Source organism: Canis lupus, chromosome 32 (genome assembly GCF_011100685.1).
Source record: "Canis lupus familiaris isolate Mischka breed German Shepherd chromosome 32, alternate assembly UU_Cfam_GSD_1.0, whole genome shotgun sequence".
Lineage (NCBI taxonomy): Eukaryota > Metazoa > Chordata > Mammalia > Carnivora > Canidae > Canis > Canis lupus.
In genome coordinates, this window is record NC_049253.1 from 2,665,317 (window position 1) to 2,680,641 (window position 15,325).

The following is a 15,325-nucleotide window of genomic DNA, read 5'->3' on the forward strand; positions in this document are numbered from 1 at the left end:
CTGTATACATAATACTTATTATGAAAGTTACAAACCTGAGATAGGGACTATTGCTTTTATAAATAGATGATTTAAATATGACATGCTGCCAAAATCTTAATCACAACACTGGTCACAGTGACTTGTCTCTTGATTACTCCAAGGCATATTGGACTTTTGACCATTCTAGTAATTTTTCATAAGAATCATATTTGATTTTTCAGTTAAATGCCTGTTTAGGCTGTATCTCTTGTGATTTTATCACAGATGGCTGTGATATCCTGGCTGATTGCTTCATGTTCTTGACATAATAGGAGCTGCTTAGATATTTTCTGTATCTGTGGCTTCCTTGTGGGTCCTTGGAGACATGGGCGGTAAAGAAAATTTCTCACCTTGGAGGTCTTTCTCTTCATGGAGAGTGTAATTCTATCTTCTCAAGTAACAGTTTTACTGAAAGTGACAGGCTTCTTCTTTGTTTCTTGTTACTTACTTGTCTTTTCAAATTTCTAGGAAGTGTAATTTCTAAAGCATGGTCACTGACTAGGTCACTATTGTTCTTGAAGTGGAAATTACTTCAGTGAAACGGAAAGTTAGGGTTTTCTTATAGTTCCTACTTCTTAATTAATTTAGTTTCAAAGAACATTTAACAAATGCCAAGTTATGTGCCATATATAGGTCCAGGTCTTCAAATCCTAGAGATGAGCAAGATCATCTCAGTCTCAAAGTCATATCCCTAGTCCAGCAGAAGTCCCAGAAGCTGGAGGCTGATGATTCAACTCTTCATAATTGACTTCACACACTGATCAACATCCTCTTAAAAAATTAAGTGCTGCTGATGTATATTTTGCTTAATAAAGATTCAACTACGTAGAATTAATTATGTAAATTCTTTAGGCAGTTGGTCAAATGAAAGAAAAGGCAAAATCGAAAAGATTTTTTTAAAAGAATAATCTGCTAATAATATACTTAACTTTTATTTGTTACTCAGTTTTGGGGTTTTGAACATAGTTAGGTTTGCAAAATGCATTTCTTTTATTATTCAGTTCATAGGCTTAAAAATCAAAGCCATAAATGGTAGTGACTAAAATATTTTTCTTATTTAAAAAAATAAAATCCTGACAATGGACAGAAAGTGTGGTATAGTTAAAAAAAATATATGGGGTGCCTGGGTGGCTCAGTGGTTGAGTGTCTGCCTTTGGCTCAGGTGGTGATCCCAGCATCCTGGGATCTAGTCCCTCATCCGGCTCCCCATAGGGAATCTGCTTCTCTCTTTGCCTATGTCTCTGCCTCTCTCTCCATGTCTCTCATGAATAAAGAAACAAAATCTTTAAAAAAAAAAATATATATATATCCACTGAAAGTGGAATATGGTTATGTAGTATATTGCAAATTATTATTTATGATATACTGAGGCTGCACACCATTTCAAACTAAAGGTCCTGAACTGGTTAATGTTGGAGGTTAAATGTTGAGTCCATACTTCCTTCTCCTTCCTGCTTCATTATTTCCTGTTTGCTATTCTCTGTAGACTTGTGTTTAAATATACTTCACATCTTTCTAAAAAAGAGAATACATTCTATGATGGTTAATTTTATGTATCAGTTTGACTGAACCACAAGGTGCCCAGATATTTGATAAAACATTGTTTTAGGTGTGTCTGTAAGGATAATTCTGGATGGGTAGATTGGATAAAGCAGTCTGGATAAAGCAGATTGCCTACTCCTGAATAGAACAAAAAGGCTGAGTTAGAGTGAATTTACTCTCTCTGCCTGTCTTTCAGCTGGCACCATCAGTCTTCACCTGCCTTTGGATTTAGGATCATACTAGAAATTATACCATTGAATCTCCTGGTTCTTAGGCCTTCAGATTCAGACTGGAATTATATCATTGTTTTTTTGAGTTTCCAGCTTGCCAATTGCAATTTCTGGTATTTCTCGGCTTCCATAACCACATGAGCCAACTCTTTTTAATAATGTATATATTGTTGATATATTAATATATATTTGAAATATATAAAATATATCATGCATGTATATATAAATATATAATGTATAATATTTTATTTGTATTTTTATATATGTGTATAACATATGCACATATATAAAAACATATGTATATGTTTTTCTCCTATTGGCTCTGTTTCTCTTGAGAACCTGGACTAATAAGGTTCCTAAGGAATTAGTCAGAGTACAACTGGGTAAACCCAAATCTAAAGACTTCCTTTTCCCTTCATCCATCCACATATCTTTTATCTCCAGGTTTCTCTCAGTATAAAACAGTCAAAAGTCAATACAAGGTTTAAAGACACACAACATCCTCATGCTGAGTCCTGATCCTTCATCTGTGCTTCAAATGATCACTGAACATTGCTGCTAACTTTTAGAGTGTACACAACTGAATGTATTTTTGCCCTTTTTATACCTCTCTCTAAATTTACTGCTTAACATGGATATAGAAACATCTTTAGAAGATATGAAATGGTAATATACAGGTGATCCTCATTATTTATGGATTTTATATTTGAAAATTGCCTACTTACTAAAATTTGTTTATAACCCAAAATCGATACTTGAGGTACTTTCTCAGTTATTTGCAGAAAATGACAGACTGCAGAGAGTGGCAGCTAATTTGAGTCATGCAATGCACATGTTCCCAGCTGAGGTTGAACAAACTGACCCTCTGCTGTCTTCTTTCTGCTCTTTTATTACAAACAAGTGTTCTTTTATGATCTATTTATTGCCGTATTTTTACATTTTTGTGCTTTTCTTTGATTCAACTTATAAAATGGTCCCCAAGCATAGTTCTGAAGTGCTCTCTAGTGTTTCTAGGTACAAGAAGGCTGTGATAGGCCTTCTAGGGAATATAAGTGTGTTATCTGAGTTTCATTCAAGCAGAGTTATGGCTCATGCTGGCCATGAGCTCAGTGTTACTCAATAATATATATTAAATAAGTGTTTTAAACAGAAATGCATGAAATAATGTTATGTATGGATTGATGAAAATATTGTGACCAGAGACTCATAGCAACCTAACTGTGTATCTTCCCTAAAAGCAATGGTTCAGAGTTCATCAATTCAGTGTTCATGGCAATTGTATGGAACCAATTACCAAGAATAACGAGAAGTCGCTGTATGTGGTCAAGAACAATAAGAAAAAATAGTTAATTTCCCCCCAGATTCTCATTGCAGTCCTTAGGCTTGTTATCTTGGATTTAACTTCTAGGCTACAGTTTCTCTATTTGTTTAATAAAAATGATAATTCCTTGAACTACTGTCTGAAAAGTGTTGCTTTAAAGATTAAATGAAGTAATATGTATAAGATTGCTTTGTACACTGAAATGCTAAATCAGGAGCAGTAAGCACAATTTATTAAAGAAGAGGAAACTAGGCTAGAGATTTCATAATTACTACTGTTTACAAATGTTTAATAAGAAGTTCAATTCTTTCTTGATTTAATAAGACCAGAAATTGCATTGTTCAGCTGTTAAAACAGTTTATATCTGAAATTCAAATTTCATTTTAACTAGAAGGATTGTCTCTTCTCTATGTTTTTCAACTTGTTAAAATATATTACATTGTACAGGAGTAAAACTGAATATTAAAGTAGACTATGGGCTTGCATGTATTTGTATCTTTTGTTTTCTCTGGGCCATCTCTGCTTAATTTACTAACACATAAATCTTTCCTATTCTCAGTGCTGCAAAGCCAATTTAGCAGAGGAAGAATGAAGCTGAATTCTGTTCTGCCTCATGCATCACTAACAAAATTGCTAGGCCAGTTAAGTTTTGATTGCAGAATATTTATTTTTGGTGACAGATGTTGCTGATGTAAGAACCTAGGCGATCACAGCTTGAATTGGTCCTTGGTTGAGTTTGGAAAAAAACTGAAATGGAAAGTTTTAACAGAAGAAAATATGTAACATCAGGATGGCATTTTTAGCATTACATTTCTGATAATATTTGTGGTGACTAGGATGTGACTACATGTACATGTAAACAGTGACTTTTTGGTAGAAGATGGATACAGCCTTTTATGAAATCACATTCTTAAAATTCTTAAAAGTGAGGCTATGACACCTAAAAGAAGTAAATTTGCTACATTCTAAGCACTTATTTGGCTCAAAGCAGGGGCTAGAGTGGAGACTAGTGACTAGAAATCATGTGGTTTCTGAGCAGAAGGGACAGTTTTATGTGCCCCTATGCTTATATCTATCAAAAACACTTATCACATCATATTATAATAATTGTTTTCCTTATCTTTGTGTCCCAGTCATCCACAGGTGACCGTGAGCATGTTTGTATGTAATAGATTTTCAATAAATGTTAGATGAAAAAATCTGCATGAGATATAATTCCCCATATCTGTACTGAATGCCGTCACACGAGAGGAAAAGAGGCATTGGGATTCTTGTCTCCTTGGCAAGATGTTCCACATTTGTTTTCAGAGAGGTTTTTGTGGCCTCCAAATGAATTACTGAGGAAGATATGTCAGAGGGAATCATTGAGAAGACCATGGCATTATTTTTTCTGCTACAATCTCACCTTCTCTCTTTAAAAATAGTGAAATGTAAAGTTGTCCAAACCCATAGAATGCACAACACTGAGAGTAAATGGTGATGTAAACTATAGAGTCTGGGTGATTATGGTGTGTTAACATAGATCCATCAGTTGTAACAAATGTATTACCCTGGTGAGGATATAAATAAAAACAGCTTTGTGGGTGTGTGGGGAGAGGTTTATGGGAACCGTGTGTATTTTCCACTCAGTATTGCTGTGAACCTAAAACTGCTCTAAAAAATAAAGCTTATGAAAAAAATAGCAAAAAGTTGTTGACCAAAATGGATCTCCCATTCTTAGTCTGCAGTCCTTGACATATGAAAAGGTCACTGGAAATCCTGTTTCTGATTCATTCCAAGGGTAAATCAAAGGATGGACTCCTGTGAAGCAAATAAGTGAAGGAGAAAACTCAGTAAGTTAGATTGATTGCTTAATCTGTCCCACAGTACGTTAGCTTTTTATGCACCAAAGGGAAGACTCAGTTTTAATATGAATTGCTCATGTTTAAACATAAATAAAAATTCAATTCTTGGGCAGCCCGGGTGGCTCAGCGGTTTAGCACTGCCTTCAGCTCAGGATGTGATCCTGGAGACCTGGGATAGAGTCCCACGTCAGGCTCCCTGCATGGAGCCTGCTTCTCCCTCTGCCTGTGTCTCTGCCTCTCTCTCTGTGTACATCTCTCATGAATAAATAAATAAAATCTTAAAAAAATCAATTCTTATTTTTTGAGATATATTAGCAGAAAGCATGATATAAAATATTCAGTAAACCATACTTTAATTTTACAAAGTGTACTTTGAATAGTTGTTCATGCTTCTGCATTTCATGACTCTATGGCATGTGGGCTTGCCAACACCTTTTATCTCTTTCTCTTGGTAGAGGGCACTCACCTATTTGTTCCTGGAAATCCAAGTAAATGATTAGTGAATCATGAACAAAAAAGCATGAGTTGTTTCTCTGCCAAAGACAATTTTCTGCTGGGCACAGCATTTTTTCAATAAATATTTTCCCCTTGCTGAGATATGGGACAAATTTCTTGTGAATTTTACTTGGAAGTGAACTTTTAAACATAGGGGAATAAAAATACACACACACACACACACACACACACACACACACACAGACTCCTGAGTGCAGGTAATGGTCACAGTGATGAAACCTGACTTTCAGGTTAAACAGGTAGAGAAGTGATGGCTGTCATGCTTCTTGGTGATTGCTGAGGCTCTAGGTCATTTCAGGCAGGCAAAAATCTCTGATTTGATGTTACACTTCTTACCTAATGAGTGGTGAGTCCCAAATGTCTGACAACGCCACATCTCTCTCATTTCCTTCTGAGGGTGAGAGAGGAATAATGTGTAATTTAGTAATGTGAAAAGCTGACATATAGCTGTCAGATGTTGTGGCTCAGCCTCTTTTCCACAGGAAGCACAATGTTGAGTTGGTTCTAACTTTCCCATGAGATCATTGATTTTATGTTGCTGGAGAGACTGGTGACCTCAGCTCAGGAAGGCAGACTCTTCCTGTGGAGGTAGAATGGCAACTCCTATTATCCAAGTATAATTACTCAGGAACCAAATGTTTTATACACATTTCTTGTTTCTATTGCGGGATGCTACTGATATAAATCCCAAGTCAAGCTTCATTTTCTGGGGCCTGATTAAAAGCTGGCATTTAGATTCACAGTTAATTCCAGGTTCATATGCTGTGGTTCCCTAATAGTTTTTATAATGTCAATAAAGGTCGCTGTGTACTGGAGAACCCAAATCTATTTATGAAAGGTGCAGCTAATAGCAACTATCTAATTGAATTGAACTAATATGGAAGAGTATTGGAAACAGAGCATTGAGACAGTGTACTTTGCATATTTAAATAGATGGACAAGCCAATAACAAATATTGTATTACAATAAAGTGTATAATTTATTTTGTTATTTTCAATTACAAAAAGTCCCCTTTTCACTCACAAAATGCTCCGCCTTTGCTAGCTTTGTGTACACACTCGTGTGTATGCAGCCTATTAGCCTATTCAGCTTCTTTTGTCTATCCATTCACTTGTGAAAGCTGCTAATTCATCAACAGAAAGTGGATACAATCTACGTACCACATGAGTCAGAGACAAGAAAGCAGTGGATGACGTCCAGTAACTTATGAACAATGTTTGACATAGCTTTGTTCTTTAATGGATTGTGTAGGTTCATTCTTTATTGTATTGACACTTGAGAAACTAAGAAGTGAATGATTGTTAAATACTTAGTATAAACAGCAACAGCAAAATGGGGGTGAGTATTCAAAAAGTAACTCGGATCAATGACAGGTAGTTGTGGTGTAAGCACACTTGGTTGCTATCAGGAGAAGAGAAATGTCAAACACTTAGCATTTCTTTTCGGGATTTCCAGTTGATCTTATCTCCCTCTCTCTCTGAGAGAGCGAATTTGACTAGAAGTGCTTTAGTTAACTGACAATTCAAGAAATCCAGAAATAAATATTTTAAAATTGTTGTCCAGATGGAGAAGACATAGAATTGATTATGAACCCCTGTAGGAAAATGTAATTAAAAACAAAACTGTCTCCCAATCCCGAAAAACTACCCACAAAGGTGGAAGAGAACAGAAACATTTTTATTATGGATGAAGTATTAAACCAGACTGTGATATGCATCACAGGAAATCTGCAAAGAGTTTATAGACAGAAAGAAACTTCACCTTTTTATATAGCCAAGCAGATACAAGCCGTTGCATATGTATTATCAAGATACACAATAACTAGTTCTCAAGTAAAAGGACTTGACAGTACCATTTGTCATACGTAGTTCATCCTAGATTCACCTTGCAATTGGGGTGAGCATCTGGGTTAGCTAATTGGCTTTATTCAAATGAAAAATAAATCTCCTATCTTTACAACAAAGGGAAGTTTTGGAGCTTGATCACGTGCCCACTGAGTAAGGCTTCTATACCCAGAGTAACTGGGGGGACTCTCTCTTGATGTTTACATTTCCAGGTCCTTGAGAAATGCAGTCCTGGTTCTTTTTTTTTTTTTTTTTTTTTTTTTTTTTTTTTTTTAGTTTTTATTTATGATAGTCACAGAGAGAGAGAGAGAGAGAGAGGCAGAGACACAGGCAGAGGGAGAAGCAGGCTCCATGCACCGGGAGCCCGATGTGGGATTCGATCCCGGGTCTCCAGGATCGCGCCCTGGGCCAAAGGCAGGCGCCAAACCGCTGCGCCACCCAGGGATCCCCAGTCCTGGTTCTTAAAGCTGGCAAGAGTCTTATGTAGCCTTTAAAGAGATTGATATATATCTCAAAAAGACACAGAAAGAAAATTACAGATTTTCTAAGGAAAATGCTTTAAGAAAAGTGGGGAGGGGCGAGTCTCCTCCTTTAACCAGGGAGAATTAAGCCTCTTATTTAGTTAGTATTTGCCCTTATAAACATTTATTACTAATAAAAGTAATATTATACTTATCTAATGATCTCCATTACTCTTTCTACCTTTCTCTGGGCAAGTTGCAGCTATCTACATATCCACCAAGTTGATAATAAAACACCACTGGTGGTCATCAAGTAGTATCAAAGTCTCATTATTAAGCACTCAATGAAAGGTACTATAGGGGAGGAAAACTTTTCTCTTCCTTCCTTCTAGGTTCTCTGGCTGGCCTAATACTTTAACTGAAATAGGATAGATTAACAGGAGAAAAAATAAATTTAATCTTATATGTAAAGGAGCCCCCAAAGATATAAAGCTCAAAGAAGTGACCAAAGCAGGCAGATTTTTAATTTTTTTTTTTTTTTTGACCAGAAAACAATAGATCTGTGGGAAATTAACAGGACAAAGGGATTTGGGCTTGGGATAGTAAGTTAGTGAACAAATAACAAGGTTTGTTTATAAAGGCTTCTCAGCCCTAGATTCCCTGTCTCTGGTTATTAGAATGCCTTCTACTCCCCTGGTATAGGGAAGTGCCTTTCACATGGGAGATTTATTTCCTGCCTTGCCTGGGTGGTATAAAGGAGGGTTAGAGTGTCCTTACTCTGGCTGTTTCCCAGGTTACTTTGATTCATTAAATAATTAAATTGCCAAGTGGCACATTCTGGGGTGGCATATTCTGTTCCCCCTTAGTACAGATCAAACATCCAGTGTTTAATGCGTGTAGCTCTAACTCTTTTAAGTGTTGAGGACAAACTCATCCTTTGGGCATTTCTTTTTGCATTGGATCTAAATCAATAGTTATACTATTGTAATAGTCAATTACCTCTCTATGCAGTCACTTTTATTTATACTGAAATTAGAGAGAGCTTGTCATTCTAAACTTAATAGAGTAATAGACTGTCTTTTGCAGTCACTATTTGTAAATCCAGATTTCTTTTAATTAGATGTTTTTTCTTTTCTAGATTATCTTTCCAAACTAGTTAGCAACATATTTTTGCTTGAAATTTAGGGCTTCGGTACCTGGATGCATATTAATTACTTTTACTTTGTTATTGTCAAAAGTTGCTAATGAATATGGTCTCAGGTTTACTGAGTATATATTATGTGATTGAGTCCAACAATTGTTAATTGTCATTAACAATCAGATTGTTGGACTTTTTAGTCCAGATCCTGTTTATACTGGGTATATGATTTACAGCTGATTAGAAATGAGACTGTGGGGGAACCATTACTGGGTGTACAGAAAGAAAAAGAAATGCAAAAAATAACATGTTTGTTTTCTAGTAAAATGTGATTCTTTAAGTAATTGAAATAACCCTACATAGCTGATGTGTTACCTTGAAGAAACTATTAATCTCTATTAACCCCAGTTTTATTACCTGTAAAATGGGAATCATATTTCCTGTGTTATAAGATTATAATGTTAAATTGAGATAATGTATAGAGGGGCTAAGGACAGATTCTGGCAGATGAATGGTGACTAAATAGGCTACTAGCATAGGGCTATCCCCTCTACTTTGAGCCTTCCCATCAACTCTAGGACCATGCTCCATCAATTTTCCCTCCTTTTGCTCAAATCAACATATTTCCCAGTAGGATCTTGTCTTTAGTCTTCACATGTATTTATATCTCTCCTGTCAAAAATAAATTATACATGTATATATATCTATATATATAGCTATCTATATATATAGCTATATATATATATCACCACATTCAAGACTTACCACAAAAATTCTCTCATGCCTATCTACAGTCGATACCCATCTCAACTCCTGCCAGAGGAAATACTAAACATCTCCTTTCTGTATTTGTAGATTAGCCATGCAGTTTTAATATTTCATATATTTATATTTATCATATAAATGGAATCACATAATATATTAGTATAATAGTTTTGAGATGTACCCATGCTGTTTTGTGTTTAGTGTGTATATGGTCCCTTTTATTACTGTCTTCCGTATATTGTTATATCATATTTGTTCAATTGTCATTTGATATTTGGGTGTATTTGGATGTTTTTAGGTTGGGCTTTTATAAACAAAGCTGTTTAAATATTATACAAGTGTTTGTGTGAATTTACGTTTTATTTCTTTTGGGTAAATACTTAGGAATAGATTGTTAGATCATAAGATTATGTATGTTTAACTTATAAGAAACTGTCAAAATGTTTCCCACAGTTGTAACATTTATGTTTCTACCAGTGTATGAAAGTTCCAGTTTCCTCACCATCACTTGGTATTGTCAGTCTTGTAAATTTGAGTCATTCCAAATGATGTGGACTAAAAATACATTGTAGCTTTAATTTGCCCCCTACTTTTTTCCAGTTTTTCTGAGACTTGGAATTTGTTCCTTTTTTTTTTTCTGGGGAATAAGCCATTCATTTTTCACTTAGTTTGGGTACTTGTTGTCTCCAGAGAATGAGAGGGGGGATCTAGGTGACCGAACTTCTTTTATAGACTTTGAGCTGAGGCTATCCCCATGCGTCCTGCCTCTCTGTGATTTCTGTGCCTCAAATTCTGGACCTCTTAGGGAGATCACTGAAGTCCAGATAGCTGCTTCATCTGGTCATTCTCCTCAACAGGCACATAGGTTGCAGCTTTCCCTGTGCTATGGCAGTTACTCTTCATCCACCTGCTTTCTGTGTCCAAAACTTTGTTGACAACTCTCAGCTGTGGCCATCTTCCCTCTAGTTCTCTTTGTTCTTATGAATTTGTTAATTAAAAAAAAAAAGTATTTTCTTGCTTCACTTTCCATACAGAAGTTGTCAATAACAATGCTAATAATCGCTTTAAGTTTAGTTTTAGTTGACTTAACCTGTCTTGACCAAACTTCTTTTCCTTCACCAAAACTCCTTTTGTCCTTCATATCTGTGTCCCATCTCTATCTGTTTTCCTCAAGCTTTCATTCCATTTTTGTCTTACTTCCAGGTTCCCCTCTCTCCAGCCCTTAAATTATATGAACAGGCCTGTATTGGGGAGACGTCAGCATATTTTTATTTCCAGTGGCTCTATGATGCAAGTTATTTCAGTAAAACTCCATGAGGATTTGGCATCGCTACTCTTCAATAGCAGCCTAATTCTCTAAGGGAAGAGAATTATTGCTCTATATGCGTTGTTGCCTGAGCTCTCTAAGATAAAATGTAGAAGGGAGCTTCATGATAATTCTTTCTAAGGTTCTCTGGTTTCTTTGATTCCAAGAAACTGTCTCATATATATAATGTGTTGACAGTGAGAAAATTGACCATTTCAAGCAAGATCTAAACCTGGGAATAAAAAAAAGGCAAAATGCGTTTTTTTTTTTTCCCCATTTCTTTTCAGAATAGCGCAATTTTAAGACTCTCCTGAGCTAGAAAGAGAAGATTCAGGTCATGAAAATCTCACAAGATTCTGTTTAATTTTGCTGTGAACCTAAAACTGCTCTAAATTGCTCTAAAAACAGTTTATTAAAAAACAAAGAATCTCACAAGAATGGTACTATAACTGGAAAATATGCTTTAGGGAATAATGAAGCAATTAAATTCTCAGTCAACTTTAAAAATGTCTAGTGTGACAGGAAAAATTGTTGATTGTCTTAAAATTCATTTTCTGAATTCTCTTTAGTTAGTACATTGGGAGCTTTAGATGGATATAAGACAAATATAAAGTAATCTCAAATCTTCAGTTTTGTGTCTGGATTGCTTTGCAATGTGTTTGTATGATTTACTAACTTCAGAGAAATTATTTTTTTTACATTTTTAACTAAGACTAGTCCCTTTTTATTGGTGTGCTATTAAGACATGGAATCAGAAGATGCTCATTAGTTTGTATTTATAGTAAGCTTTTCTGACAGATACTAAGTATAAGTGCACTTGATATTTAATACCATAGATATCAAATAACCAAGTCATGTCAAGCTACCCTGTACTCAGGAAGAACAAATTATTCTACAGAGAATGAAGGGAGCTTAGAATGCTTGACAAGCTAGAGAACATATGTGGAAGTTTCACTTTTAGGTTTGATGTAAATCTTAGGTGATGGTGTGTTAAGTTTATTAGAAACCAAGTGATGGCTCTTACTTATGTTCTTTCCAAAAAGAGAGTTTAAAAACTATACTAAAAAAAACTATACTAAGATTATTTTAATAATAATATACCATACTTAGCATGAAAGCTCTGGTTATTGAATTTGCAGTAATGTTGTTTCCTATATGATATAGGAGTACTCCAATTTTTATGTAGCTGCACTTCTATATAAGGCATCCTTTTCTACAAAATATGAAACTTAAAAATTAAAGAGAATAATTTTATGCTTTGTCTAGCAGAACTGATTTTTTTTGATCAGAGATCACTTCCTGTGAGGATTTTTCTTTGTTGTGGGTTTTCCACTGAACACCTGTAGGGAGATTAAGAATAATGTCACGTTTAAAGAAAATGATCTCATCTAGAAAATATTTTCTTGTACTTATGTATATATTTTTTGACATGAATAAAAAATGAAGTGCTTTACATAAATTCATCTTTGAATTAACTTCTCATAAATATACCTGTTTTCCTAAGCATGGCCTACAGCTGCAGTGGCAGTCTGTACTTTATTACTACTATTTGTTTTTATTTAATTATTATTTTTTACAACAAATGAATCTGAGCTCAGTGAATAGTAATGATGAATAAACATTTGTTGGGAGAGAAATCCCCATTGATATAGAATGTGTCTAGAAGTACTGTTAGGTAGATTGAAGATCAATCTTGTTAGAATACCTATTATCGAAGGATAAATCAGGGGTAGAGGTGATGTGGTGTGGGGAAAAGGAGAGGATGTGAAAATCCTGCCCAGACTTCACTTCTCATAACCATCTTGCACCTACTTTGCATCTATCTTGTTTACTAATCTCTATTTCAGTTTCTTATCTCCTTCTCCTTAAGACAAATTGCCTCATCCTTACCTTTGAGTGTCCTCTTGAAAACTCTTCTAATTGGCCCTCCTATCCTAAGATACAGGAGCTGCTAACACCTGTTGCCTTTGTCCTTCATAGCCAACTAAAGCTATTAAATATGCTCTATGTCCCCACTCTGGGCCTTCTTTAGTATTTCCCTCTCTTTTTTTCTGGTTCTTTCAGCTTCTTTCTGTAGTATTTGACAGTTTTACTACTTTACTTTTAATCTGAAATGTCCCACAGTGCTATTCTTTCCTACTTCTCAACTTACTTCATTAAGGACTTCTTTTCGATCAACTGAGGCTTTTCTTTTTCTACACACCCTTTAAATGTAGGTGTTGAAATCGATACTGCTCTTGGTCCTCTTTTTTTCTTTGTTATTTTCTTATCCAATTAAGTAAAAAGTTTCTGAAAGCCTACACTGTATTACATACTGTGTTATAAGAAACAGAAGATACGGTCCTGTCTTCAAAGACTCACAATCCAGTGAGGGAAACAGACAAGACGTTCAAGCATTAAAATATAGTGCAATACTGTGCTATCTAGAAGAGGAATATTTAGGCATGGGAATCCAAGAGGAAACTTTATCCCTTTTGTTTCCAATGGATTTCTGTAAAGGTGACACCTTGTGATCATCCTGTTTCTGGCACAGAGCTCCTAAAATCTTTAGTACTTCTTGTGATGAGAACAAAACAGGTGTTTTGCTATGCTAATGAGGTGACTTTTGGACCACACCTAAGGTTAGAGGCTGGTTGCCTGCAAAGCCAACTATGATTGGTGTGTTGGAGCTTTTAGTCCCACCCCCTGACTTCCCGGAGGAGAGAAAGGCTGGAGCTTAATTAAGTTCAATCACCATTGGTGATGTCAATCTTTGCTATGTAATCAAAGCTTTATATAAACCCGAAAGGAGGGGTTTGGAAGAAATTCTGAGTTGGTGAACTCGTGGAGGTTTTGTGAGAGCCAGTGATGAATGCTCCGTGCTCCTTCTCGCCTACCTTGCGCTTGCACGTGGCCTTTCTTTCTTTCTTTTTTTTTTTTTAAAAGATTTTATTAATTTATTCATGAGAGACACACAGAGAGGGGCAGAGACATAGGCAGAGGGAGAAGCAGGCTCCATGCAGGGAGCCTGATGTGGGACTTGGTCCCAGGACTCCAGGATCACACCCTGGGCCAAAGGCAGGCGCTAAGCCACTGCACCACCCAGGGATCCCCTGCACGTGGCCTTTCATTCGGCTATTTCCAAGTTATCTCCTACTAGTAATCTAGTCAGTACAATGTTTCTTGGAGTTCTGTGAGCTGCCCTAGCAAATTAATTGAACCAGAGGAGGGGGTCCTGGGAAACTTGATCTATAGCTCATTGGCACCTGAAGTGCAGGGGGTGGGATAAGGAATAGTCTTACAGAACTAAGCCCTTAACCTATGCATCTGATGACATCTCTGGGTGGATAGCATCAACATTAGTTAAATTATTGGATACCCAGCTGGTATTGGAGAATTGCTTGGTATGGGATACCTCCAACCAGCACAACTAGAATTTGGAGTAGAATCCTAATCGAGTGAGCCTACATTTTAATTGATTACTAGAATTATTTTACACCTGAAACTGGTTTTGAAGGCCCGAGAAGAGTTACCAGGTAGAAACGGGGGGGGGGGGGGGGGGGGGGTGGTGGAACCAGGTGAATGTTTCAGGCAGAGGAAACAGTTTCTGCACAGGCTCCATGGATTTGTAAAAAAAGTATGCATCTGTTGAACTATATAGTCAGTTAATATGATTGGAACATAGGATAAGTCTGGAGAAGAAAAGAAAAATGAGATTTGAGTTAGAAAGAAGGAAGTTTATCAAAATCCTTGTATGACATCCTAAAATTTATGTGCCAGGTTGCAACTGTTAACCCTTGACCTTGATCTGAAGAACATTCTTTTTTTTTTTTTTTTGGTGAAAACACACTCACCAATTTAATAAGAAAAGTCCCACTAAGTAAGTGGAATTTGCTGAACGTAGTGCTTTTCTGGAGGCCTACTTCATTAAATTGCTGAGCTTTTCTAATAACAACCAAATCATTACTAATTTAAGTCTATTGATCCACCCACCCCCTAACAACACATACATGTTCTGATAAAAAAAAAGTGTCAGTAATATCTCACATACCATTTGAACTACTTTGTGGAATCAGAATTATATGAAGAAAAGTAAAAGGATTTAAGTGTATATACACAGGAATGATAAATGTCCTGTTGAGTGTAGCAGCAAAAAATAGACTGAGAAACCTTATACGTCTATCAATAGCAGAATGCTCAAATGCGATGCATCTTTTTTATGGTCTACTGTACAACTGTTAAAAAAAATCCTATATTAGATCTACTAATTTAAGGGATTACCAGGGTGCTTCATTAAGTGAGAAGAGAATGAGCTGGTGATGGTCTTGTTATTATGATGCCTTCCTTCCTCAAGTTTT